Genomic DNA, 17,091 nt, shown 5'->3' with positions numbered 1-17,091 from the left:
ATGGCGCTATATTTATACGAACTATTTATAATGAACTCCTCATTAAAATACGCATGAAATTACAATTTACTTGGTAAAAACTAACTTTAACGAGAATTAATAATTACCTATTTTTTATCACATAATTCTTACTAATTATCTCTAGATGGGTCCAGGGCAAAATCATAACGATTTCTTACTTTTTAAACAAAATGATAAAATGAATTGTCAGAATTGTTAATTTAAATTATTATACAAATTAACTTTTTAAAAGAGATCAAAACTAGAAAAAGGAACGCCCGAACAGGGACTTGAACCCTGGACCCTTGGATTAAAAGTCCAATGCTCTACCGACTGAGCTATCCGGGCCGGTAGCTGAAAGAGCGTAAAGATGAAACCTATTTTATAGTAAGAAACTTTGTTTAATGCATGATTCGCTAAATCTATTTTATAAATAATTAATTAATATTATATTATAATTTTAATTTTCAATTTTTTTATAGTATTTCTATTTAGTATTTTAATTTATATTTAGTATCTTTTATAGTTTATAGTAGTAGTAGTAGTAGTAGTAACTACGTAGTATAATACCACGTAGTATACAATAATAAATTAAACTTTTACAAGTAGGTACTTTTTAACCGACTTCAAAAAAAGGAGGAGGTTCTCAATTCGTCGGAATCTTTTTTTTTTTTTTTTATGTATGTTCCCCGATTACACGAAGACGCCTGGACCGATTTTGAAAATTATTTTTTTGTTTGAAAGGGTATACTTCAAAGTTGGTCCCATTTCAATTTGGTGAAGATCTGATGAACATCGAAGATAGATACCGGAACTCCTCAACGGATAAGAGTAAATTGCTCGCGATCAGTGTAATAGCTTAGTAAACAGTAGATTTTTAACCAGTCATAGCATAATTCCATGGGGTCACTAAAAATTGTGAAATAAATTTTGTTTACAACAAAAATAAAAACCGACTTCGATACACAAACACTAAAAATTGAAAAATAATTTAATATATTACCGAATATATTATGTATACAAGAGTTAATATAGTTCCATAGGTGCCAATGAGGTGCCATTGTGGAGTCCCATAAAAATATGAAGCCTAGACGATTCGCGCAGCTAAAGCTAATTGGCACCGGCACCAAAAAGTATTATTATGCAACTATATTAACTCTTGTATACATAAAATATTCGGTAATAAATTAAATTATTTTTCAATTTTTAGCGTTTGTGTATCGAAGTCGGTTTTTATTTTTTTTGTAAAAAAATTTTTGGATCGTCAAATCCACTGGTTTGGAATTCCTTTCCTACTCTTTTATTTGAAACTTATTGTAGAGCTATAATTAAAGATTAAAAGTGTAAATAATATTATTTCGTTAGTAAAATACTTAAAAATTTAACGCTTGTCGTAAAACTAGCAATAACTAATTAATTACGTCACAAACGATTAGCAAACGCCATCTATATACAAGCTGTATTAGCGCTTCAGCTACTCAGCGACAGATGGCGCCACTTGTCTATAAATTTCATTTACAATTAATTTTCTACCGTGAAACGTAATGCAAACAGTCAATTGGCATACAAAAGGGCACAATTAAAATTGTTTAGATGCAGACGAACACAAGTGAACATAACTTAGTTTAGAAGGACAGATAGATAGAAGACTGAATGATTGTCTGATGAAGAAATAAAAGGTAATGTAAACAAATGGTAGCCTTGCCATGAACCATGTAGAACTTCAACCCTGAGGATTCTGCCGCTCTCGAAGACTTCTTGGCGGGCAATCGCTAAAAATTTTCCTAACGCCATTCAAAAAACTTAGCAGATAACATAAAACAAAAATATTTTTTTTGTATGGCGTTACGAGTTACGACATAAAAACAAGAATAAAACATAAAGAAGCTTATCAAAAATATTACTAGATATATATAAGTAGATGTGGAGAAAACAAAACTGTTTGGTTTGTTAACCGCGATAATTAACAAGGTAGACAGACGGTGTCCACGATTGTGAATTGAAATCCTTCATGTATAAAATATTTTAGTTTCGCACATAACATAACTATTTAAGAGTCAATGATATTAAATCGTATAACTATTATTACGGTCATAATTTCTAATCTCTAATGTTCTATGAAAGTGATAAATAAGAGTAGACTAAAATAGCATGGACACGCGTTAAATATTTAATATCGAAAATTATTTTAAAAAAAACGTAAATGATAAGTAAATCAATACAAAAATTTTTAAATAAAGACATCTATTAGACCTATATTTTAGCGCGTTGCAATATCAATTAGCAAACAAAACGTATACCTACTCCTTAATTAGATTTAGAACTGTACCACCGTTGCTCTAATCAGAAAGGAAAAAAAAACAACTAAAATTACACAAAGCAAAAATGCTGCTTACTGACGAATTCGTGCTCAACAACTTGTGAATTAATTGCAAAAAACCATAAAAACCGGCCAAGTGCGAGTCAGGCTCGCGCAATGAGGGTTCCGTACTACAGTCGTATTTTTTCGACATTTTGCACAATAATTCAAAAACTATGATGCATTAAACTAAAGAAAAATCTGTTTTAGAATGTACAGGTGAAGACCTTTTATATGATACCCCACTTGATATAGTCACTCACTTCGAAAGTTGAAAATACTAATTATTAGTTCATGACCACAATTTAATTTTTTTTGTGTGATCTAACCCTAAATTCACGGTTTTCAGATTTTTCCCCAAATGTCAGCTATAAGATCTACCTAATTGCCAAATTTCATGATTCTAGGTCAACGGGAAGTACCCTGTAGGTTTCTTGACAGACAGACAGACAGACAACAAAGTGATCCTATAAGGGTTCCATGTTTCCTTTTGAGGTACGGAACCCTAAAAATAACAAATCAACATTTTGAACTATTATAAAAATCGTAATAATAGCACGTGCATTTTTTCCACCAAAACAAAACCTGTGTTGGAGCGATTTTTTTTAATCAGTGTGTGGATTTTTTTGTTTCCTTATATTAGTATTTCTCCATCGGTGAGCATGGTAAATATGAACTGTGCGTGTAAATATTTGTACTATTATGAAGCGTTTTGCAATAAATGTAGTATGGGGACTTGCGTTTACTCTGGTAACTTTACAGTATACACTGCGGAGATAATAACTACTAACAGTTAATATTACAACAGTTTATCTTTCCAATGCACTTAGGATTCTACATCGTTATAGCAAACCCAATCTTTTGGACCGAAAAAATTACAAATTACCCTTCAAGTAAGCATTTACGCATGTCTCGCGTTTTAAAAAAATGTTAAATTAAAAAAATATAAATACATTTAACTCTCTGTGGATTTCCGAAGCAATAAGCTTCCCGCGAGGATTCTGAGGCAGTCTTGGATCAGAAGTGGGATCATACTGGATTATCCAACAACCTCAAATCAAGCAGTAATATGTAATTGTGTACTAGATATTAGTTACACTAAATCGATTTTTAAATAGTTTGCCAACGAGCATGTCTCAGCTTTGGATCAGAAGTAGAATCGTTCTAATAGCGCTAAATATAACCAGCAATAATATTGTATTAGATAATGGTTTCACGTGTTAGAAATTCATTAAATCGATTTCTTAGTAGTTGGATCATTTCGTTTTCGATTCGTCAGTAAACATCATTGTTCGAGACTCACTCCTTACGCCGCAGATTGTCATAGTACCTGTAACAAGCAAGGTTGAGCATTTATTAGTGTATGTATAATATATTTTATTTAGCGTCGCGTCGCTGTTATGGTCTCGGTACTGATGCACTTAGATTGTTTATTGACTGTGCTGGACGTAGTCAACTGAACCTAACGGCCGAATAACTGAAACATATTTGATATTATCGTAACTGTCTCTATAAGTCGTGACACGTCCTTGAGGCGCCTTCTTTGTTGCAAAGTGCCGCGCGGAGGCAGCCCGACTGCCGCGCTGGTTCTGAGCGGCACTTTGCAGCAAATATGAAGGCGCCCTTATTCTTCTAAAGCGAGACAGCCCTTTATTTGCAACATTTTCGCGTGCAATCCATACTTACTACCATACAAGTATTATAGGTACATGCGAAAGTGTGTCTTTCTGTCTATCTGCTAGATTTCTAAAAATCTGAATACGCGGGCATCATCTAGCTGCACCTACTCATATAAAAATACGTTTTTTAGTTTTTATTTGCTCTAGTACTACTAACACGACTAAGAAAATAAGTTTGTAGAGCCGTACCAACACATTGCGCCGTGCCTTTTAACATTTAATCAAAAAGCAGCCGTTCCACCTGAATTTTAAAAAGCCTAAATTGCTATTTCTGGCTGTGCGGCCGGGCTGTAATAGATTTAGCGCGCCGCAGTCTTTTCGACGTCTACCAAATCGGCCAAATCCCCATAATCAATGTCAGAAAGAAGCCTAAAAGTGGTGCCTAATTTAATTAGAACGAACCGCCTAGACCAGCCTTACGTTATCTGTGGGTGAAAATATTTGACTGAGCATCTTTCATGAAAAAGATAATAAGGCGGTTAAAAATAAAAAGTTAACACAAAAAAATATTATCATTAACACTTAATTAGTATTGGTTGCCTGGAAGAGATCACTTTACTGATAAGGTCGCACTTTGTTTTTTTAAAGTGTATCCTGTATTCTTACTCTCTGTAATTTTGTAAACAATAAAGTTGTTTAAATAAATAAACTCGAACAGATTAGTTGCGTTTCGATTTTTTTTTAAGTTAAGGTATGCTTTCCGGAACGCGAGCGAGATGCGGGACGTCGACATGTGACAGTGTCACGCGATTTGTAGTGTCGCGCGTCACCGCCGCTCACCCAAATGCCTATTCAATGTGCTCGAAATGCCACCTCAATGCTCACCTCAATCACCATACATTTCTGCACAAAGCAGTGCGTAAAGGTATGATTCCGAACCACGCTGCACGCAGCAGTGCTGTCACCAGCTGTCACAGTCCTGTCGCGGCACTACTGGTCCCCATACAATCTCTATAAGCTTATATGACATTACATTCCGAGCTAGGCAGCAATGTTGCGGCAGCAATGTAGCGGAACATTGCTGCCTAGCTCGAAATGTAATGTCATATAAGCTTATAGATATTGTATGGGGACCAGTAGTGCCGCGACAGGACTGTGACAGCTGGTGACAGCACTGTTGCGGCAGCACTGCTGCGTGCAGCGTGGTTCGGAATCATACCTTAAGTGTAATTACCAAAAGTCGCGATCGCGTAGCTCGGTCCATATTGTCATTTTGTTCACCAGGCGACTATCAAATATCTCTTAATTTACGAAAATAAGCACCTATGCACACATCGTTTCCATGTTCATACGCGCGCCTTACATTAATCCTCATGTAAGGAAATCAAGATAAAATATTTGCAAATTAAGATTTCGAAATACCTGTTAGGCGGAGTTAATTAAACATTTTCGCATGAACGTTATGCGACGCTTTCTGATGCATTTTTGGAAAATAACGGTGGGCGATAAGATTTTAAGAATTTGACCGATCGTGCTTGTATTACTTGGGTATATGAAATTTTGAAAAAGTTTGGCGCAACTGACCGCTTACTTTGGCCCCCGATGTTAAAAAATTCTATGTAGTTTTTTTCGTTTTCAGCGTTCAGTGTAACCCGGAGCGTGACAACGGGAACCTATTACTAAACTTCCGCTGTTCGTCCGTCCGTCCGTCTGTCGTCAGCGCACTATATCTCGTGAACCGTAATATGAAGAGAGTTGAAATTTTCACAGAGATAACAAATAATATTTAAAAAAAACGCCGCAATGCAAATTAAAAATACAAATTAATATGTTTATCTTGCACGATGGTATGGAACCCATCGTGTGCGAGTCCGACTTGCACTTGACCGGTTTTTGAGCTTTATTCACTTAGTGCTGCGACCGCGCCGAGGAAAGTTTAGAAGAGAAATACCAACTTAGTGTCAAATGTGAACTCAGTTCAAACTATTTAATACACTTTTATTTAAATTCCACACATTTTTACAAGAATCCATATTTCCAAGCGTCACCAGAGACTGCATAGATAAGCCGAAAGCATAGACACTTAGAAAACTGTCAGAGAGATAGGACGTGCCCAGGCTATCAGCAATCCATCTAGCATTAGTAGGTAGTTTTGTTTTCGAATGCGGCACGGTCGCTGGTCACGGCACAATCTAGTGCGAAAATGTTTGTCTGTCTTACCTTCTCATTGCTCATCTATTTAACAGATTTTGATTAAATCCGGTAAAGAGATAGGTCGATAGATAAACCGATTTAGACATCCCGGGGACGGACGTAGAGCATTTTTATCCGGGAAAAACGAAGAGTTCCTACGGGATTTTTAAGAATAAATACACTCAAAATTTTGAGCATCATCTAGTAACTAGTTTATATAACTGTATACACTATCATACAACAGTTCTTTAATTAATGATTAATTATATTATTGTTTAGTTAGTATTTAACTATTTCTTTGGGCGAAAAGTAAAAGAGATAAAATGAACGCAAAATGAGTAAAAGATAAATTAATTGGTCCTTGATAATGATATCAATAATAGAATATTTGAACTGTGCGACATATTATGAATTGTAATTAACGAGGTAGATATAATTAATATTGTAAATATAGATTAATAACAAGTTATTAATACACATATTATATCACAGAAAGGCGTAATTTGTTTTTATCTTTGTTAATGGTCCATACCTAGAATTAGCTAAAGGTTTGAGTAGTTAATATTTTATTCGATTAATATGTACCATCTGAGAACGGCGGCGTAGCAACTGGCAAGGCATGTCGCCGATATAGCAAATAGGTAAGTAAGTATTATTATACCTATATTATATACTATATATTAGTATACCTATATTATATACTTTAGTTTTCCGTAGCTACTCAAGAGAGATAAAGAAATCGCTTTTTCTTTTCAACAAAACAATATTTTCGGAGAAACGCGTAAGCGACGCGATTTGCCCGGCGCTTTAGAATTTATGGAGTCAGATTTTTCATTCGTATCCTGATTTCATAGTCAGATCGCGGTAACAAGGTCACATGGGCCGCGCATTAGTGCGTCTCTTACGCATTACAGCGAGAAGCTACTTGTTTACCTTTTAAGTCAGTTAAGGAAAAATAGATTATTATAGCAAGCCACGTACATAGTAATTTTAAATCTATTCTATATATATTTATATAAAAGGAAAAGGTGACTCACTGACTGACTAACTGACTGATCTATCAACGCACAGCTCAAACTACTGGACGGATCGGGCCGAAATTTGGCATGCAGATAGCTATTATGACGTAGGCATCCGCCAAGAAAGGTTTTTGTGTCCGCTAAGAAAGTGAAATAGGGGTTTGAAATTTGAGTAGTCCACGCGGACGAAGTCGCGAGCATAAGCTAGTATAATATTTACCTAATATCAGTGACCGTTAATTTATTAAGTAGCCGAGTTTGTAATAAAAATTAAAAATACGAAACAAAAAAAACATAAAAGGCATTAATTGGAATCGACGCATATTAACAACATAAGTAATAAATATTGTAATCGTAACAATAAATTCTGTTTTGTAGTTATACCTATAGGTAATATAGTCGGCCCATGCGCTGTGTAATTAATGCATTATGAATGGAGCATGCATTTTATTGGCATGCGATGTGAATGAACCGTACGACTTATAATGTTACAAGGCGCCAACACTTTTATCCGAAGGCAATCAACTACAAACTAAAAGAATATAAAAAATCGATCAAGTGAGAATCGTATCATTGTATAAGAAATAACACTTTTTAATAATTTTTTTGTTATGTAACCACAAATTCACGGTTTTTTTTTAATTCTCCCTTTATTTATTTTATTTTTTATTTGTACCAAAAACATTTACAATAAAGAGAAAAAGAGAGTAAAAGTGGACAGGGGAGCACTTACCTCTATGAGAGATCTCTACCAGTGACCCTTGGGCCTTGGCAGTGCGAGAGGTTGTAGAGGGAGTAGAATAGGTACAACAAAGATAGAAAGTATTGATGTCTACAAGAATTCTTGGTGATAGTCTTCTTCCTGAAAATGAAGACATTGCTACCTGCCGAACATAATTCTAGGTCAAAGGGAAGTACCCTATAGGTTTTCATTCCCTTGACGGGTCTTGATGGACACAACAGCTAGCCAGACAGACAGGCAGAAAACGAACCCCAAAAATATTGTATTGCACGTAAGATCTCAAGGTGCATCCACATCGCAGTTACCTACTCTTTGTAGACCAACGTTTCCAAATGTAGAGGTACACTGAGGCGGAACGGAGCGGAGACGTTGTTTTTTCGACCAATCAAGTTACTCAGAGATGGCGTGCTAAAATAAAATTATTATCACGTCATCTAACAATAACCTGATTGGTTTAAAAATCCTAAGTAAGGATTTTGAAAAGTTCCAACGGAGTCTTTATAAAAACGCGAACGAAATCGCGGGAATAAGCTAGTTTTAGAGTAAGGCTTTGATATCATCCCAACCCATCAGAGTCAGAATGAGAAGGGTTTATAGGATATAAGTCCACCACGCTGGCCATATGCGGATTGGCAAACTTCACACACCTCTGTGAATATTAATGGAGAACTCTATGCATGCAGGTTTCCTCACCTCGGACACCCAAAATAAGAAGTTGACGTCATAAACACTAGTCTACCACTGCTTCAGATTTAGGAAGTTAGGTCAAAGAGGTACAACAGAAGAGCAAATAGCTGACGCCTGACATATTATGGTCCGCAACAGGTTGAAATGGCAATCGGGGTATGAGGTAGGGGGTATCCGTACGTCACCTGCGCTCGCCTACACCGGATTAGCGCGGGGACTGTGACTGTGACTGATTGTCATCTCGACCTGTCGCGTACTTATAGTACTGTCAAGACAACGCCTAGCGACCCGTCAAAGCCAGACAGACGGTCAGTCACGCTTCTAAGTGGTCATTTCAGCTTTGTCTGACGTTTCTAGACTAATCAATATGCTTTTAGGTAGACAAACATTTCGCCGTATTATGTTTCGCGATAACTAATAGCTGTAAAGTGTGCGTCACACAGTTTAGCGAGTAATAAATAGTGGTGTAATTTTGTGACTGCAAATGATCGTATTTTGGGTATATATTGGATCTCTGAGGGACAAAATCCGTAACGAGGAAATCCGTCGGAGAACTAAAGTGACTGACATAGCTCAACGAATTAGCCAGCTGAAGTGACAGTGGGCAGGCCACGTCTGACGCAGAACCGATGGCTGCTGGGGCAGACGTGTTCTGGAGGTGTTTGTTGGTTTATTGGTTTGTCCTTCGATCACGTCGCAACGGAACAACGGATCGAAGTGATTATTTGCATGGGTATAGTTAAGAGAGTGACATAGGCTACTTTTTATGCCGGGAATCAAAAGAGTTCCCACGGGATTTTTAACAACCTAAATCCACGCGTACAAAGTCGCGGGCATCAGCTAGTTTTAAATAAATACTCCTAGACTTTGTTTGCAAGAGTACCGGTAAACACAGGTTGCAAAAAGCACTTGCTTACTTTGCATGTAACCTTTGTGAAAAGCAAATGTCAACACTCAATAATAAATCATTCTCACGTCTCGAAAAGATTTTACATGTTTCATTGATTATGTGCGAATCTAAATATATAAAAGGAAAAGCTTACTGACTGACGGATCTATCAACACAGCTCAAACCACTGGACGGATCGGGCTGTTTAGCATGCAGATAGTTATTATGACGTAGACATCCGCTAAGAAAGGATTTATGAAAATTCAATAAAGAGGCGTTTGAAATTTGTGTAGTCCACGCGGACGACGTCGCGGGAATAAGCTTAAATGTTGTAACCATGACTTATCAGGTTAATCATCAATCATCATCATCTTCATGTAAGCAGTATTGCCGACATACACATAAAAGGAGCGAAGCTGAAAATATTCTCCTGTGCAAAAGTTAGCTCTTCGACCATAAAACAGTAAGGTTAAACTAATTTAGCGTTCCGGTACGAACTATGTAGTAACTAGAAACCATTTAGATGCATCGTTCTTACAGCTAGGTGTTAAGCGTTAACCTGTCAATGTGAAAAAGATCACAGTAATTAAATGCGCAATCCATTTGACAATAAAATAGGTGTACTTTGTGAATTTGAAAGTGTTGAATGCAACATTTAAAAGCTCGTAAATAGAGTATAATTTATTACCGAAGGCAGTCATTCGTTTATATGCGCGCTGCTGCCAGCAACTTCATTCGCGTGGAAGTTTTAAAAAACAGTGCGAGTCAGACTCACGCACCGAGGGTTCCGTACTACAGTCGTATTTTTTCGTCATTTTGCACGATAATTCAAAAACTATTATGCATTAAAAAAAACTTTTTTAGAATGTACAGGTAAAGCCCTTTCATATGATACCCCATTTGGTATAGTTGTCTTACTTTGAAAATTGATAAAACTAATTATTTTTTCATCAACACAATTTTTTTTTGTGATGTAACCACAAATTGTCGGTTTCCGGATTCGCTGTAAGACCTACCTGCCTACCAAATATCATGATTCTAGATCAACAGGAAGTATCCTAAGATTTACTTGACAGACACGATGGACAGGGGGACAGACAGACAGCAAAGTGATCCTATAAGGGTTCCTCTTTTCCTTTTGACTTTGAGGTACGGAACCCTAAAAATCTCATGGAAACTCAGATATTCCGTTGTAAAAAGCATCTTTAGTTCGCCTCCAGGATGCAAACTTCGGTTCAGCGGCTAAGCAGTGAGATAGTAGCCCGTAACAGGCAGATAGATAGACCCACTTTCGCATTAAGTATATTAGTTTCAATATTAGAATGTATTAAGCATTAGTATTACGTATCTTATCAAAAAGGTGCATACTTTTTGTAAGTAATTAAATATCTATTTACTTTGTTTATGTAGTTTTATATAGTTAACTCTGAGAATTAGTCATCCGACTCCTCCCACGAAGAATAACTAAGAACCTTTTACAGATAAATTACGTCCCCCGAAGGATCCTTTCAACCCACGCGAACATTTCACGCGCCCCGCAGCGTATCACAAATAGCACTGCCGATCATTAAACTACAAATAAATAACAATAACAAATGCTTTGGAAACCTATTATATTTATACCACTGTCAGTTTTTAAAAAATCCTAAATCCACGCGGGTATATAAGGTATCATCTAGTAATGTATTAAGCAATGAGTAAATAATTAATAAGGGCCGTTAAATTACCTCATTAATATTCTAGCCCTGTGTTTGATTAATTTCTAAGTTCAAGGTTGATTTTATTATGAAAAGCGAAATCAGTGTCTAAGTTCTCCTTTGGCAGGATCACATATTATTAACTAGCATAATTTTGGGAATTATTTTTAAGGAGTAAAATTGTAAGACATTTTTGTAAACAATTAAATAAATTGAAATTGAAAATTGAATTGAATTTCCTCAAAGCCTTTTGATACTGTCACATCGATCTTGTCTCACATTCCCCGCCTCAGACATATCTCATAAAAACCTCTGTAGTTTGAATTCTAAATAGAGGTAGACAATTGCCGACCTTTATAGGGTCCGTCGAAAAGCAATCAGTTTCTATCAACTTTTTGTACCCTCTTATAGCTGTTACTTATGTATTTAGATAGCAAGCAAAAAAGCAAAAAAAAAACCATTCCGTGACTAAAAATAAAAAAACTATTATAAGAATAACATTGAACTTAAAATATTATTTATTAAGTTCTTGGTCGCGATACCGATAGTTTCACTGAAATTAAACTGGCAGTCACGAAGGGGTTTAAGGTATTATCGGGGTATTATAAAAATAACAGCCTCAAAAATGTTAGTAGTAAAAGCAGTGTTTAATACGATTCTACAGTATGCATCAAATAAGTATAATTATATCATATAATAAGTAGTTCATATAATATATTTACTTGACTGACTGACTGATCTATCAACGTACCTACAGCTCAAACTACTGGACGGATCGGGCTGAAATTTGGCATGCAGATAGCTATTATAGCTATTAGGTCTCCTAAGGATTTTTGAAAATTCAACCCCTAGGGGGGGTGAAATAGGGGTTTGAAAATAGGGGTTTGGGGTGAAATGTGTGCAGTCCACGAGGACGAAGTTTGCAACGGATAACTACCACAGATGGTCTCTATCGTGAAGAAACCCATGCATAGGAGTTTACACGGAAACTTCTTTGAATAGACCTAACTCCTAAAGTAGTACTATTAAGAAATTAGGTATCTTTATTGAGCTCATTAGGGCTTGTTTGAATTTGGCAATGGCACTAACTGTTTAATACGATAACAAGGCTCTATCAAAGTACCTACTTGGTAAGCTTAAACAACATTACGCTAGTTCACTCTGACGCTACGCTTAGGGACTGACTTTGTCCAAGAGTTTCCACATAACTGCGTCTAACTGCCTGAGGTGTTATTATTTGACTGACAATCAACCTTGGCGTTAACATCGACCTTCCTAGTTATAAATGCGTCATAATACAACGCACAATTTAGGCAGCACGTGGTTATAAGAAGGCTAAAATAAAAAATTCTAACATAATAAGGTGTATTCGTAAGAAATGTAAATCATGGGTTAATTATAGCACGAGTATAACTTTCACTTTATTAATATGCGAACGCAATTACAATTTTAATCAAAGCGAGTGATATTCAGTTGATAAATATATGGCAAGGACGTAGAATATCTCGAGGATCTTTCGTTCTTGAAGCGTAATCTTTTCTGACAAAAGATCTGAAGGGACACCTTACTGTTCCAGACATCGTCAATTTATCATTTCATATTATTTTGATGGATAAAGGATTTACAGATCAAATGAGAGGAGAGATCCAGTATTATATAAACATACAGACTCATCAACGCCCAAGCCAAACTTTTGAACCTAGAAAGCTGCGCACAGAATTTCTTTTTATAATGTAAATTGTTTATGTTTAAATTCAAAGTCCTGACTGACCGATTGATTGAAATATATAATATATTAACGCACAGCATAAAAACCGCAGGTCGTAGTGACATAAAATTTGGAGGGTGCCTTCTTTGTAAAGAGTGGGTATCTGTATTCTGTAATAAGAATCTTTAAAAGAAACCGAAGGTGCACTTAAATTGGAAGTAGCCGCGAATTGGGTATCGTTATCAGAAGCGGATGTTCCATTAGATGCACATATTCAATTGAGAGGTGCATCGTCCAAGCTGTTCGATATAACTATGTAGGTCGTTATAGGGTCGCGCGTAAAGGGATCAAGGTCGAGGACTGTGGGAACTTTAGCGTGGTTTGTTATAATTTCTTGTAACTTAAGTTATAGTTACTACTAGTACTAACCCTAGATGAAATGATGCGTGTTTCAGTTGTAAACGCGTTAATTGGTTACTATTTTCAATACTAAAACCGTTATGACTTATCATCTAGTTTGAAATAAACACCAATTTATTAATTTGCTTTACCTATTTTAAATTTAAATTACCTATTATTGTGGTTAATTACGTTGTACAAAATCTCTAAACTAAACTAAAATGGCACGTCTAAATCTATTGCTATGCCTTTCATAATGTTGCTTGCGAAAAAGGATAGCACTAGATTTAGACCTGTTAATTTAGTTTAGTTTAGAGATTGTATACAAGAGAATCAATCGGCCCCAATATTAACCTATAAGTATTTTTTTTATAATAATTGCGATCTAAGATTGCCCCTCGAAAATGTTAACGTACACAAAGAGCGTCATCAAAAATTTTTGCACGAATAAAGCTATAAATAAAGGAAGGAATTGAGATAACAAGCAAAAAGTATAAGAGCCTTCGACATTGTGACGCTCAGCAGAAAAAGAGTCGTGTGCAAAGGCTCCAAATATGGTCCACTCGAAAAAAAATCAAACACCGATTACCGATTTACCGCGTGAATTTGAAATCATCATCATGATCAACTCATCGCCAGCCCACTACTGGGCACGGGTCTCCTCTTAGAATGAGAAGAGTTTAGGCCATAGTTTGCCACGCCGCCTGGCCCCGTGCGGCGCGGCGGGGTGATTACGTATCTCGCGACAGGCTTGCGACAGGCGTAAATCTCGCGATCATTGCTGTCAAACGTCCGGCTAGAGATAGACAGCAATAGCCACAAAGCAAAATAAGAAGAAGAAGGAGAGAGATAGCAAATGAACTGTCGGATTGCTACTGCCGAGAGCTCTCAGGCATGCAGATTGCAGGTTTCCTCACGATGTTTTCCTTCACCGTTAAAGCAACTGATATTTTAATAGCTGGAAACGCACATAACTCCAGTTTGAGCTGCGTGCTTGGGATCGAACCCCCGACCTCCCGAATAGGAGGCGGCCGTCTTAACCACTTGGCTATCACGGCTAACTTAGGAATACGGGAAGCAATAATTGCTAATAACACCAGTCTGCAATCCTTTTGTCACGCAACCTCTATAGGTAACCTCTGTTGGGTAACGTTTAATCAATTAATATTTTTTGTTCGTACCTATACCGCTTCCGAAATATCGTAAAAGAACTAGTTTCCGACAATTTCGGTTTAAAGGAAGTTGCATGCTTAGAAATTTAACGCCATCCTTAAAAAATGAAGGAAGTAGATATAAACTACGAGCATTCTTAGCTTTTTTGTGTATCGACTTATATGGAGAATCAGGTGCTTAAAGATCGCATACCACGCGAAAACTACCAAGATTAAAATAAATTAAAATTAAATTTATTTATTTGTCAAATATGGGTAATTTACAACGGTCTTATATCTAAAAAATCCCAGACATATTTATGGCCTAAGAGCCAGCGCGTGCCAGACCTTCCTTATTTTATAAAAGCTGAATGTTTCTCTGCGCATTGTCCCCAATACTGGGAGGAACGTTTGTTTGGACGTTTATTGGGATCGTGGTTGCTTTTGAAAGTTTAATAAATTATTAATGAAACTAATCACCAACCATTTTTCATTTTCAAGCCATCGTACCTAATAGGCTACTTGACAATTTTTTTAAGTTGGTCTTAAATGGTTAATATTTGTCCTATTATATCAAAAAAATTAACACTATATTTTTTTGCGCCCTAAAAACCGTAAAACTTTAATTTAAAAAAATATTTTTCTTAGACAGGTGAAAACACTGTCGGCCATGTTTGGCCGATAGATTATCTGTGCTCTGACGTCATGCATTTGTAAACAACAGTATAACCCTGTGGTTATACTGTTGTTTACAAATGCATGACGTCAGAGCACAGATAATCTATCGGCCAAACATGGCCGACAGTGTTTTCACCTGTCTAAGAAAAATATTTTTTTAAATTAAAGTTTTACGGTTTTTAGGGCGCAAAAAAATATAGTGTTAATTTTTTTGATATAATAGGACAAATATTAACCATTTAAGACCAACTTAAAAAAATTGTCAAGTAGCCTATTGCTTTTAAAAATAAAATGTTAGTAATTTTAATGAAAAAGTGGATACAGCTACTTAAGTAGGTACTCATAATATTATGTACCTATTGGAATCAAAGATCTGTTCAAAACTCGTAAATATATTGTAACTAACCTGACGAGGTCCTAAAAAACTCTACCCTATTTTTCCTTCGAATCTTTCCAAAGGTTACGGTTTAAATTAATTCCCTTAAAGTGGCACGTGTATCGTATAGCAGTAAGACCCCTTGAAATGTTGTGTCCATAATAAACCAAGAACTTTTAGAGTATCGGAAATAATGAGTTCATCAGGCCTAAACGACTTTACGGAGTCCGCGTATTGGAAGTAGGCATTCGAGTATGTCTGACAAGACAAATGCCATTCTGGTGCAATTCAAAATGTGCGTTCACGTATTGAATCGCGTTTATCAAGCCAACGACTTTACGGAGTTCGCGAATTTGAAGACTTCTCCAAACTACTATCCCCTTTGGGATAGAAGCTTGGAAGGATGGCATCATTTACTTGGGGAATTAAAAAGTAAATGATGGTACATAGCCCCTCCGCGCCATGTACGGTGAGCTTCTGCCTTCCCTTAGTATCCTATGACACTAAGTACATAAAATACCAACGAACAGTAGCCCCCCCCCCCCACAACGTCATCATTTGATAAACGGCGCAACGTATGCAAGCATACTTTAGAAAGAGGTGCGTGCCTCTTATGATCCCACGATGCAGCCATAGCTGAAACAGCATTTTTAGAGTGGTGCTCTCCCACTACAGACCTGTTAATAGGTTTCAAGGAGAGTCAGACTCACTGCGGGAATATCCACAGGCCTTAACCCAACCTTCAATATTTATGTATTGGTATAATAATGTTGCATTTATATTGTGCGTGTATTCAGTAAACACCACAAGGTGGTTAAGCATTCCAACGAATGTCAGAGTACAAACAGTACAGCAGCATTACCTGCCCACTGTGATTGGTAGCTATTAGATATTAAAGCATGCTAGAATCAACTCAGCAAAGGATTCACAAAGCCCGAGATACTAGGTTCTCCTTCATATAAGAATCACAAAGCATCAAAGGCACTGGGTCTCCTTCGCATAAGCGTCTTCCAACGCGCTCCAACGCATACCAGCAAATAATTCAAAAGTAAACACAGGATACCAGAACAAGACAAAACCAGAAATAGCCGTATGATCTGCCATCGCTAGCCAATCCTATTCTAGTTTCCAATGTAATTAAATCCTAAAGACGAGCCAGGCTCACTGCAGATTTAGTACATGGGCCTACAACTCAATTTAACATCCACTATACTTGAATGCAACCCCATTAACATACGTTCGCACTATGTGTGAACGCACGCCGATGTAATCACAAATTCAAACATAGCAAACTATTGTCAAGAATGAACAAGGCTCACCATGGCATCTACAGGCCTAATCCCTATCTAACATCTAACTGATAGTCAGATGCCAAACAGAGCCAGGCGCACTGCGATACAAACGCCGAAGCGAGGGAGACTATATCCACAGGCCTAATCCCATCTTCAGCATTTATGTACCTTGTAAGTGTTTGCAATCACCACGGAATGATAGAAGTCTTCAGAAGAATGTCAGATAGTTCACTAATAACACTGAAAGCCATCTCAAGCAAAGATTCACCAAACACATCCCGA

The 17,091-nt window shown here is 36.7% G+C and overlaps 1 protein-coding gene and 1 non-coding gene across 5 annotated transcripts in view; both read right to left on the bottom strand.

The window, feature by feature from the left end:
• LOC117991596 (protein bunched, class 2/F/G isoform-like) overlaps positions 1-17,091 on the bottom strand; it is a 222,488-nt gene that overhangs the window by 138,954 nt on the left and 66,443 nt on the right. The window lies entirely within an intron of this gene.
• On the bottom strand, positions 276-348 carry TRNAK-UUU (transfer RNA lysine (anticodon UUU)). Its single transcript has one exon. It is a non-coding gene; the product is annotated as a tRNA-Lys (tRNA).

This window comes from Maniola hyperantus, chromosome 2 (assembly GCF_902806685.2).
Source record: "Maniola hyperantus chromosome 2, iAphHyp1.2, whole genome shotgun sequence".
Taxonomy (NCBI): domain Eukaryota; kingdom Metazoa; phylum Arthropoda; class Insecta; order Lepidoptera; family Nymphalidae; genus Maniola; species Maniola hyperantus.
This window is presented reverse-complemented; position numbering and strand designations above follow the sequence as displayed.